Source organism: Capricornis sumatraensis, chromosome 8, assembly GCF_032405125.1.
Source record: "Capricornis sumatraensis isolate serow.1 chromosome 8, serow.2, whole genome shotgun sequence".
Taxonomy (NCBI): domain Eukaryota; kingdom Metazoa; phylum Chordata; class Mammalia; order Artiodactyla; family Bovidae; genus Capricornis; species Capricornis sumatraensis.
This window is the reverse complement of record NC_091076.1, coordinates 90,033,509-90,045,618: the sequence shown is the minus strand read 5'-3', so window position 1 is coordinate 90,045,618 and position 12,110 is coordinate 90,033,509. Positions and strand designations below refer to the sequence as shown.

General features: G+C 41.8%; 1 pseudogene; it reads left to right on the top strand.

Moving 5' to 3' along the window:
* Positions 1-881: 881 nt before the first annotated feature.
* LOC138083988 (small ribosomal subunit protein eS6 pseudogene) lies at positions 882-1,674 on the top strand (annotated as a pseudogene).
* The last annotated feature ends 10,436 nt before the right edge of the window (positions 1,675-12,110 follow it).

Here is a 12,110-nt window from a genome sequence, read left to right as displayed (position 1 = left end):
CCTTTTCTAGCTTCCGCCTCACCTAAGTACCTCACACACTCGGCCCCTCACACAGACTCACAGTCACACACTAGGTTAAACCGAAACGGCACTAGGAGGAAGGCGGGGGGAGGGGGTAATCCCAAGAAATACCGCGAGAATATTCAGTAATCTCGCGGTATTTCGTGCTTCCCTTTCACCTCTCGCCGCTGCTAGCTCAAACAACGCGAGAGCAGGTCTCCAGCCAGAGGAGTATTCCGCCAGATTCTCGCGATAAGAATGGGGCTCGCCATTTGAGCAAAACTTTATTAAAACGAACCAGAGAGAATTTTTTAATTTGAAACTTTATTGATAACTCATTGAACAAATACATAATCCGCTTCGGCGCAAACTAATTTTCGTGTGCGTGTGTGTGTGTGTGTGTGTGTGTGTGTGTGTGATGTTTAGTCGCTCAGTCTTGTCCGGCTGGTTGCGACCTCTTGGACTATATCCGGCCTCTGTCCTTGGGATTCTCCAGGCGAGAATACCGGAGCGGGTTGCCATTCCGTTCTCCAGGAGGTGTTCCCCACCCAGGAATCGAACCGGGGTCTCATGCATTGCAGGTGTATCTTTAACGTCTGCACCACCAGGGAAGCCCCAATTTTTGCATACTCTATACAACTTCTTTAAGTATCTGCATGTTAATATTGTCAACTGGATAAAGGGCGAATGTGGTACTATTTCAACCCAAGTCCGTAAGTATTAACAATTCTTGCAACTTGTGTAGCCTATACAGCTACGTGCTAAATTGTTACTGACTCCCATAGTACCCTGCAAAACACGATTTGCCTCCATCCCTGTTTTAAAGATAAGGAAACCCGTCTCTTTTTCGTGGCGCCTCGGAGGCTGTCGGCTGCTTCAGAATGAAGCTGAACATCTCTTTCCCGGCCACTGGCTGCCAGAAGCTCATTGAAGTGGACGATGAACGAAAACTTCGTACCTTCTACGAGAAGCGTATGGCCACAGAAGTTGCTGCTGACGCTCTGGGTGAAGAATGGAAGGGTTATGTGGTCCGAATCAGTGGCGGGAACGACAAGCAGGGTTTCCCCATGAAGCAGGGTGTCTTGACCCATGGCCGAGTTCGCCTGCTTCTGAGTAAGGGGCATTCCTGTTACAAACCAAGGAGGACTGGAGAGAGAAAGCGCAAATCTGTGCGGGGTTGCATTGTGGATGCCAATCTGAGTGTTCTCAATTTGGTCATCGTGAAAAAAGGGGAGAAGGATATTCCTGGACTCACTGATACTACAGTGCCTCGTCGCCTGGGTCCCAAAAGAGCTAGCAGAATCCGCAAACTTTTCAATCTCAAAAGAAGATGATGTCCGCCAATATGTTGTGCGAAAGCCTCTGAACAAAGACGGTAAGAAACCTAGGACTAAAGCACCCAAGATTCAGCGTCTCGTGACTCCCCGAGTTCTGCAACACAAACGCCAGCGTATTGCTCTGAAGAAACAGCGTACTATGAAAATAAAGAAAAAATAAAAAAATTTAAAAAATTAAAAAAAAAAAGAAAATAAAGAAGAGGCTGCAGAATATGCTAAACTTTTGGCCAAGAGAATGAAGGAGGCCAAAGAAAAACGGCAGGAGCAGATCGCCAAGAGACGGAGGCTGTCCTCCCTGAGAGCTTCTACTTCCAAGTCTGAGTCCAGTCAAAAATGACGTGTTCTGAGAGTGACAAAGCAGACCAGACACCAAAAAAAAAAAAAAGAAGATAAGGAAACCAGACTCAGATGCTCTCACTGCCAGGACCCCAGGTTCTATCAGTGGTGGAGGAACTAGGATCCCACAAGCCATGCATCAAGGCCAGAGAAAAAGGAAGACCTAACAACTTTTTAATCATCTGTAGAAGTAAAATTAATACTGTCAAGAAAAAAGAAAGAAAAAAAAAGTATACAATTTAGTACTTGAACGCAGGTGTGGTGACTTACTCATTGCTGCAAAAGGGCCTGGATGTGAAGGTCTCCACCAGTGTCTAACATTGATGGCAGATGGCAGGAAATTTAATGAGTCAATTAGACAAAGTGACTGGTCAGCTTTATTGAACATTGGCATGAGTTCAGCAAAATTACTCTGATCTTTCTTTTAAATGAGATCAAGTATTTGACCTAGGATGCACCCGCAACAAAATGGAAAAGTAGAGATGACAGAAGTAATTGTGATGTGTCAAATAAAACCTTGAAGAATAAAATTCATCATCCAAATTAATCCACCATCATATCAGCAGTAGAAACTTTGAGTGATGGGGCTGAATTTATTTTTTTTGTCAAGTAAATCCTTTGTTTTTAATTATTTTTATTTGGAGGATAATTGCCTTACAGTATTGTGTTGGTTTCTGCCATACATCAACATGAGTCAGCCATAGGTATACATAGTCTCCTCCATCTTGAACCTCCCTCCAACCTTCCAACCTGTCCCACCACTTATCATTCCAGCAGTAGAAACTTTATTTTTTCAATGTTAGGTTAGTTTCTGCTGTACAGCAAAGTGAATCAGTTATACATTTATATATGTGTGTGTGTGTCTTAGTCGCTCAGTCGTGTCCAACTCTTTGCGACCCTGTGACTGTAGCCCACCAGGCTCCCCTGTCCATGGGGATTCTCCAGGCAAGAATACTGGAGTGGATTGCCATTCCCTTCTTCAGAGGATCTTCCTGACCCAGGGATCCAACCCTGGTCTCCTGCACTGCAGGCAGATTCTTTACCGTTTGAGCTACAGGGAAGTCCACGTTTACATGTATCTACTTTTTTAGATTTCCTTCCCACTCAGGCTACCAGCCACCACTGATCACTCAATAGGGTTCCCTGTGCTATATGGTCGGAGAAGGCACTGGCACCCCACTCCAGTACTCTTGCCTGGCAAATCCCATGGATGGAGGAGCCTGGTAGGCTGCAGTCCATGGGATTGCTAGGAGTCGGACACGACTGAGCGACTTCACTTTCACTTTTCACTGTCATGCATTGGAGGAGGAAATGGCAACCCACTCCAGTGTTCTTGCCTGGAGAATCCCAGGGACAGGGAAGCCTGGTGGCCTGCCGTCTCGTCTCTGGGGTCGCAGAGTCGGACACGACTGAAGTGACTTAGCAGCAGCAGCAGTGCTACGTGGTAGGTTCTCATTAGTTATCTATTTTATACATAGGAGTGTATCTTTTGGAGAAGAAAATGGCAACTCATTCCAGTATTTTGCTTGGAGAATTCCACGGACAGAGTAGCCTGGTAGGCTACAGTTCACAAGGTCACAAAGAGTCGGACATGACTTAGCAACTAAACCACTACCACCACAGTGTATATATTGTTGTTCAGTCACTCAGTTGTGTCTGACTCTTTGCGACCCTGTGGACTGCAGCATGCCAGGCTTCCCTGTCCATCATCTCACGGAGCTTGCTCAAACTCATGTCCATCAAGTCAGTGATGCCATCAAACCATTTCATTCTCTGTCGTCCCCTTCTCCTCCTACTTTCAATCTTTCCCAGCATCAGGGTCTTTTCCAATTAGTCCACTCTTCACATCAGGTGGCCAAAGTATCAAAGCTTCAGCTTCATCATCTGTCTTTCCAATGAATATTCAGGGTTGATTTCCTTTAGAATTGACTGGTTTGATCTCCTTGTAGTCCAAGGGACTCTCAAGAGTCTTCTCCAACACCACAGCTCAAAAGCATCAATTCTTTGGCACTCAGCCTTCTCTATGATCCAGCTCTCACATCCATACATGACTACTGGAAAAACTATAGCTTTGACTATACTGACCTTTGTTGGCAAACTGATGTCTCTGCTTTTTAATACACTGTCTAGGTTGGTCATAGCTTTTCTTCCAAGGAGCAAGTGTCTTTTAATTTCATGGCTGCAGTCACCATCTGCTGTGATTTTGGAGCCCAAGAAAATAAAGTCTGTCACATTTCCATTGTTTCCCCATCTATTTGCCATGAAGTGATGGGACCAGATGCAACGATCTTATTTTTTTGAATGTTGAGTTTTAAGCAAGCTTTTTCATTCTCCTTTCACCTTCATCAAGAGGCTCTTTACTTCCTCTTTGCTTTCTGCCATAAGGGTGGTGTCATCTGCATATCTGAGGTTACTGATATTTCTTTTGGCAATCTTGATTCCATCTTGGGATTCATCCAGCCCAACATTTCACATGATGTACTCTGCATAAGCAGGGTTACAATATACAGCCTTGACATACTCCTTTCCCAATTTGGAACCAGTCTGTTGTTCCATGTTTGGTTCTAACTGTTGCTTCTTGACCTGCATACTGGTTTCTCAGGAGGTAGGTAAGTTGGTCTGGTAGTCCCATCTCTTTCAGAATTTTCCACAATTTGTTTTGATCCACACAGTCAAAGGCTTTAGCATAGTCAATGAAGCAGATGTTTTTCTGGAATTCTCTTGCTTTTTCCTGTGATCCATCAGATGTTGGCAAGTTGATCTCTGGTTCCTCTGCCTTTTCTAAATCCAACCGGAACATCTGGAAGTTCTCGGTTCACATATTGTTGAAGCCTAACTTGAACACTAACTTGCTAGTGTGTGAAATGAGTGCAGTTCTGTGGTAGTTTGAACATTCTTTGGTATTGCCTTTCTTTGAGTTTGGAATGAAAACTGACATTTTCCAGTCCTGTGGCCACTGCTGAATTTTCCAAACTTGTTGGCATACTGACTGCAGCACATTCACAGCATCATCTTTCAGGATTTGAAATAGCTCAGCTGAAATTCCATCACCTCCACTAGCTTTGTTCATAGTGATGTTTCCTAGGCCCACTTGACTTCACACTCCAGGATGTCTGGCTCTAGGTGAGTGACCACACCTTCATGGTTATCTGGGTCATGAGATCTTTTTTGTGTTGTTCTTCTGTATATTCTTGCCACTTTTTCTTGATATCTTCTGCTTCTGTTAGGTCCATACCATTTCTCTTTTATTGTGCCCATCTTTGCATGAAATGTTCCCTTTGTATCTCTAATTTTCTTGAAAAGATCTCTGTCTTTCCCATTCTATTGTTTTCCTCTATTTCTTTGAATTGATCACTTAGGAAGGCTTTCTTCGCTCTCCTTGCTATTCTTTGGAACTCTGCATTCAGATGGGTATATCTTTCTTGTTCTCCTTGCCTTTCGCTTCTCTTCTTTTCTCATATATTTGTAAGGCTTCATCAGACAACCATTTTGCCTTTTTTTGCATTTCTTCTTCTTGGAAATGGTTTTGATCACCGCCTCCTGTACAATATTACAAACCTCTGTCCATAGTTCTTCAGGCACTCTTGTCTATCAGAATATCGATCCCAATCTTTCCCCCACCCTTTCCCCCTTGGGAGTCGTAAGTCTGTTCTCTACATCTGTGGCTCTATTTCTGTTTTGCCAATAAGTTCATCTGTACAATTTTTCTTGAGTCCACATATAAACAATGTTATACAATATTTGTTTTTCTCTTTCTGACTTATTTCACTCTGTATGACAATCTCTAGGTCCAGCCATGATTCTGCAAATGGCATTGTTTCATTCCTTTTTATGTCTGAGTAATATTTCATTGTATATGAACCACATCTTTGTCCATTCCTCTGTGAAAGGATGTTAAGTTGCTTCCATTTTATTTTAAATTAATTTTATTGGTATGTAGTTGCTTTACAGAAACTTCCTAAAATATTTTATTTATCTACGTATTTGGCTGCCTGGGGTCTTAGTTGCGGCACTTGGGGTCTTCATTGCATCATGCAGGATCTTTTGTGGAAGCGGTCAGACTCTCTAGTTGCACCACAATGGGCTTAGTTTCTCTATGGCATGTGGGATTTTAGTTCCCAGACCAGGGTCAAACCCTCGCCCCCTGCATTGTAAGGTGGGTCCTTAAACATTGGAACACCAGGGAAGTCCCAAATCCTTTCTTAATTATCTGTTTCCTGTTGAAGCAGACTAGAAAAACCCCTAATGAATGAAGCTTGTTATTTTTTAGAATACCTTCCATTTCTACAGCACTTTTCAATTTTCCACAGAAGTCTTTTAAACCTGTCAAGTAATACCAATTAAACAAATAAATAACCTGATGAGGTGACCAGGATGAATATTATTATATGCAACTCCTAAAGGCTGAAATTGAGACTCAGAAAGAGTTGGAGCACATTTACACTAGTAGTAAATGACAGGAGAAGGGACAGCTCTTTCTGTAATCCTAAGCACTGCATTTTTCCCCCCTCTTTTTTGGCCACACTGAGGGACTTTCAAGGGATCTTTGTTCCATTCCATATATAATAGTTTGCATCTGCTAATTCCAAACTCCCAGTCAAACCACCCTCACCCATCCTCCCATTGGCTACCACAAGTCTGTTTTCTACGTCTGTGAGCCTGTTTCTGTTTCACAGATAAGTTCATTTGTGTCATATTTTTTTTCTTTTGCCACACCTTGCAGCATGTGGGATCTAAGTTCCCCAAACAGGGATCCAACTTGTGTCCTCTGCAGAGGAAGTGAAGAGTCATAATCTCTGTACCACCAGGGGAGTCCCTGTGTTGTATTTTAGATTCCACATATAAATGATATCATATGGTATTTGTCTTTCTCTTTCTGACTCATTTTGCTTAGTATGATAATTTCTAGGTCCATCCATGTAGCTGCAAATGACATTGTCGTTTGTTGTTGTTCACTCACTCCGTCGTGTCTGACTTTTTGTGACCCCAGGGACTGCAGCATGCCAGATTTTCCTGCCCTTCACAGTCTTCCAGAACTTGCTCAAACTCATGTCCATTGAAACTGTGATGTTGTCCAACCGTCTCATCCTCTGTTGTCCCCTTCTCCTCCTGTCTTCAGTCTTTCTCAGCATCAGAGTTTATTCCAATGAGTTGACTCTTCACATCAGGTGGCCAGGGTATTGGAGCTTCAGCTTCAGCATCAGTCCTTACAATGAGTATTCAGGGTTGATTTCCTTTAGGACTGACTAGTTTGTTCTCCTTGCTGTCCAAGGGACTCTCAAGAGTCTTCTCCAACACCACAGTTCAAAAGCATCAATTCTTCGGGACTCAGCCTTCTTTATGGTACAGCTGTCACATCCGCACATGACTACTGGAAAAACCATAGCTTTGACTACACGGACCTTTGTCGGCAAACTGATGTCTTTGCTTTTTATACACTGTCTAGGTTTGTAACTCAGATTCGAAAACTCAGCAACGGCCACAGGACTGGAAAAGATCAGTTTTTGTTCCATTCCCAAAGAAGGGCAATGCCAAAGAATGTTCAAACTACCATACAATTGCACTCATTTCACATGCCAGCAAGGTCGTGATCAAAATCCTCCAAGCTAGGCTTCAATAGTATGTGAACCAAGAACTTCCAGATGTATAAGCTGGATTCAGAAAAGGCAGAAGAACCAGAGATCAACTTGCCAACATCTGATGGATCATAGAAAAAGCAAGAGAATTCCAGAAAAAACATCTGCTTCATTGACCATGCTAAAACCTTTGACTGTGTGGATCACAACAAACTGTGGAAAATTCTGAAAGAGATGGGAATACCAGACCAACTTACCTGCTTTCTGAGAAATCTGTAGTGGTGGTGGTTTAGTTGCTCAGTTGTGTCCAACTCTTTGTGACCCCATGGACTATAGCCTGCCAGGCTCCTCTGTCCATGGGATTTTTCAGACAAGAATACTGGAGTGGGTTGCCATTTCCTTCTCCAGGGAGAAATCTGTATGTAGGTCAAGAAGTAACAATTAGAACCGAACATGACAGACTGGTTCCAAATCAGGAAGGGAATATGTCAAGGCTATATATTGTCACACTACTTATTTAACTTCTATGCAGAGTACATCATGTGAAAAGCTGGGCCGGATGAATCCCAAGCTGGAATCAAGATTGCCAAAAGAAATATCAATAACCTCAGATATGCAGATGATACCGCCCTTATGGCAGAAAGCAAAGAAGAACTAAAGAGCCTCTTGATGAAGGTGAAAGAGGATAATGAAAAAGTTGGCTTAAAACTCAACATTAAAAAACTAAGATCATGGCATCTGGTCCCATCGCTTCATGGAAAATAGATGGGGAAACAATGGAAAGAGTGACAGACTTTATTTTCTTGGGCTCCAAAATCACAGCAGATGGTGACTGCAACCATGAAATTAAAGACACTTGCTCCTTGGAAGAAAAGCTGTGACAACTTAGACAGCATATTACAAAGCAGAGACATTACTTTGCCAACAAAGGTCCATATAGTCAAAGCTATAGTTTTTCCAGTAGTCATGTATGGATGTGAGAGCTGGACCATAAAGAAGGCTGAGTGCCAAAGAATTGATGCTTTTGAGCTGTGGTGTTGGAGAAGACTCTTGAGAGTCCCTTGGACTACAAGGAGATCAAACCAGTCAATCCTAAAGGAAATCAACCCTGAATATTCATTGGAAGGACTGATGATGAAGCTGAAGCTCCAATAGTTTTGCTACCTGTTGCGAAGAGCCAGCTCATTTGAAAAGACCCTGATGCTGGGAAAGATTGAAGGCAGGAGGAGAAGGGGATGACAGAGGGATGAGATGGTTGGATGGCGTCACCAGTTGGCATCATCAGTGGACATGAGTTTGAGCAAGCTCAGGAAGATACTGAAGGACTGGGAAGCCTGGCATGCTGTACTTGACGGGGTCACCAAAAGTCAGACATGACTGAGCTACTGAACAAGAAAAGTTTGTCATAGCTTTTCTTCCAAGGAGCGAGCGTCTTTAAATTTCATAGCTGTTGTCACCATCCAGTGATTTTGGAGGCCAAGAAAATAAAATGGCATCATTCCATCACACACACGCACACACCCCACACGTCTTGTTATCTTGTTATCCATTGATCTGTCAATGGACATTTAGGTTGTTTCCATATTTTGGCTACTGTGAATAGTGCTGCTATGTCCAGATACATGTCCAGTAGTGGGATTGCTGGATCATATGGCAACTCTAGTTTTTTGAGGATCCTCCTTACTGTTTTCTATAGTGGCTGCACCAATTTAATTTCCCACCAACAGAGTAGGAGGATTCCCTTTTCTTTAAGTCTCGACAGGATCTGTTATTTGTTGCCTTTTTAATGATGCCCATTCTGACCAGTGTGAGGTGGTACCTCATTGTAGTTGGGTTTTTTTTAAAGATTTATGTATTTATTTATCTTGTTATTTGACTGTGGTGGGTCTTTGTTGTTGCATGTGGGCTTTCTTTAGTTGTGGTGAGTGGGGACTACTCTTGTTTTAGTGTGAGGACTTCTCATTGCAGTGGCTTTCTTGCTACAGAGCACAGGCTTTGTGCAGTCTGCCTGTGGGTTTCAGTCATTGTGGCTCTTGGGCTTTAGAGAGCAGGCTCAGTAGCTGTGGTGCATGGGCTCAGTTGCTCCACAGCATGTGGGATCCTCCTGGACCAAGGATTGAACTAGTGTCCCTTTGCACTGCAAGGTGGATTCTTAACTGCTGACCCATCAGGGAAGCCACTCATTGTAGTTTTGACTTGCATGTTTCTCTAATAATTAGCCATGTTGAACATATCTTTCTGTGCCTGGCTGTCGGCCATCTGTGTGTCTTCTTTGGAGAAATGTCTCTTTAGTCTTCTGCCCATTTTTGCTTGGGTTGTCTTTTAGTTATTGAGTTGTATGAGCCATTTATATATTTTGGAAATTAAGCCCTTCTCAGTCTCCTCATTCTCAAATGCTTTCCTCCCAGTCTATAGGTTGTTTTATTATTTTATGGTTCCTTTGTTGTACAAAAGTTTGCAAGTTTGATTAGGTCCCCTTTTAAAAATTTTTTGTTTTTATTACTATTGCCTTGGGAGACCGACCTAAGAAAACATTGGTACAATTTATGCCAGAGAATGTTTCGCCTATGTTCTATTCTAGGAGTTTTATGATGTTAGATCTTTAAGCCTTTCAGCCATTTTGACTCTCTAAATTTTTAAATACAAAACATACTATAAACTGCTGGTATTGGTCCAACAAATGGTGAGGACTGTGCCTTTGTAGAATAAGGAATGCTTCACTCTACAGGAAAACTTTGAACTCAGAAATTCCAGGGCTACATGATTTGTTTGTTTCATGATCTCCCAGGGCAGGGAGTCAGGGTAACTCTGGGAAGCCCAAGTGGCCGGTCAGGTAATGACTGTAGTTTCCCTGTAAGTCCCCCAAAGCAAGTCAGAAAGCTTCTCTTTAGGCTCTACACAAGAAGAAATATTTAACTAAAGTTATAATAATTTCCCCTCACCCCAAGTCCAATTTGTTAGTTTAGATTTTGGCTTTAAGAGCCTTTGAAGTCTCCCTCAAAGCTTACTCATTTAAAATCTGTCCATGGTCCTCTTCTTGGTGTGTGTATACCTTGAATTACTTTTTGTATTTAATGACATGTCTGTCCTATATTTTGACTTTTTGTTTTATAAAAATTGATGTCTTTTTAAAAAAAAAATCTGTTTATTTTTATTTTTGACTGTATCGGGTCTTAGTTGCAGCATGGTGATCTTTGTTGCAGTGCTCAGGGTGAGTTGCCCTGTGGCATGTGAGATCTTAGTTCCCTCACCCACTGGGGATCAAACCCATGTCTCCTGCCTTGAGAGGCAAATTCTTTTTTTTTTTTTAAATTTTAAAATCTTTAATTCTTACATGTGTTCCCAAACATGAACCCCCCTCCCACCTCCCTTCCCATAACATCTCTGTGGGTCATCCCCATGCACCAGCCCCAAGCATGAGAGGCAAATTCTTAATCACTGGACCACCAGGGATCTTTACTTTTAGAGTACAAATTTTCAACAATGTCATTTCATCTGCATTTTCAGATGAAAAATAGTAACTTCTCATTCTATTTTGTGACTAAAATTTGGTAAAGTTTAGTCTGTTTTCAAGTTTTATATGGTTTAACAATTCCTAGCTACACTAGTACAGTATTTATTGTTCATTTGAATAAAGAGCTTGCATGAGAAACTGTAGCTGTGTATTCAACAGTCATGCTTTGGACATGAGTAAATTAACAAAATATTTCTGAGTGCCTACAGTTTCAGTGACCAGTCATATTTTCAGAACTCTGAATCAGGTGAACCCATCAAGGGCTAGGGCTGTGTCGTCAAGTGTATATTACCAGCTTCTAATACACAGGTATTAGGATTCCACAGATGCTTGTTGAAACAGCATTTTAGTTTAGTTTTTGTTTTTATATTTTGGCTGCACTGGGCTGTTTGTGGAATCTTAGTTCCTGAACCAGGGATTAAACCTGGGCCCTTGGCAGTGAAAGCATGGACTCTTTTAACTACTGGCCCACCAGGGAATTCCCACAGCATTTTAAACATGAACTATCTTTGGAAATTCTTAGTTGGATAAATTCTCTCTGTACTTCTTCAATGTTAATATTGCTAGATTTATATTCTATAATATTTGGAACATACTTTTGTACTAAAAAATGTAATTATTTAAAATTAAAATTTAACTGAGTGTTGTTTTTAAAAAATCTGACAACCCTGTCAATTTGCCTCTACATATGCATTGAGTCTGACATTTGTCAGGAACTAGGCTAGGCAGTATCACTAGACTAGACAGTAGTGAAAGAAATAGACCCAGTGCAGCCGCCCTCCTAGATTTGATAGTTTAGCAGGGAAGAAAGACATTGAATACATCATCATGTACTTAATTAAGTACTGAAATAGTATAACAGAGGACCTTATTAAGTCACAGTTTAGAGAAAGTTTGCATCTCTAGTCCAGATCAAGAGACATTTACTTTGAGAACTATATAAGAGGGCCTCAGTGAGATGAGGGGTAATAGAGAAGGGGAAAGCCTTCCTGCAGTTAAAAAGGCCTGTTCAAGGACCTTGGGAGAGGAAGGAGCGAAGGAATTGTCTGCAGGTGGAAGGTCAGTGTGGTTGGGATTTGGCAAGGGGAGAAGAGCTAGATTGAGAGAGGAATGTTAGGACCAGTAAAAGATTTGCCTACTAAGCCCAGGTACAATGCTAGGTAGTGGGGATTTCGAAATGAGAAGCAATTACTGCCTCAAAAAACTCTCTGTGTAGTGACTGAAAGGAATGAGGGTAAGAGGAATAGACAAGAAGTAAATTTTAATTCTGCTTTCAAGGAGCATGGTTATACATATCTTTGTTGAAATAAACATGTCACAAATAAAGATTTGTTCTTATCTGTCTGT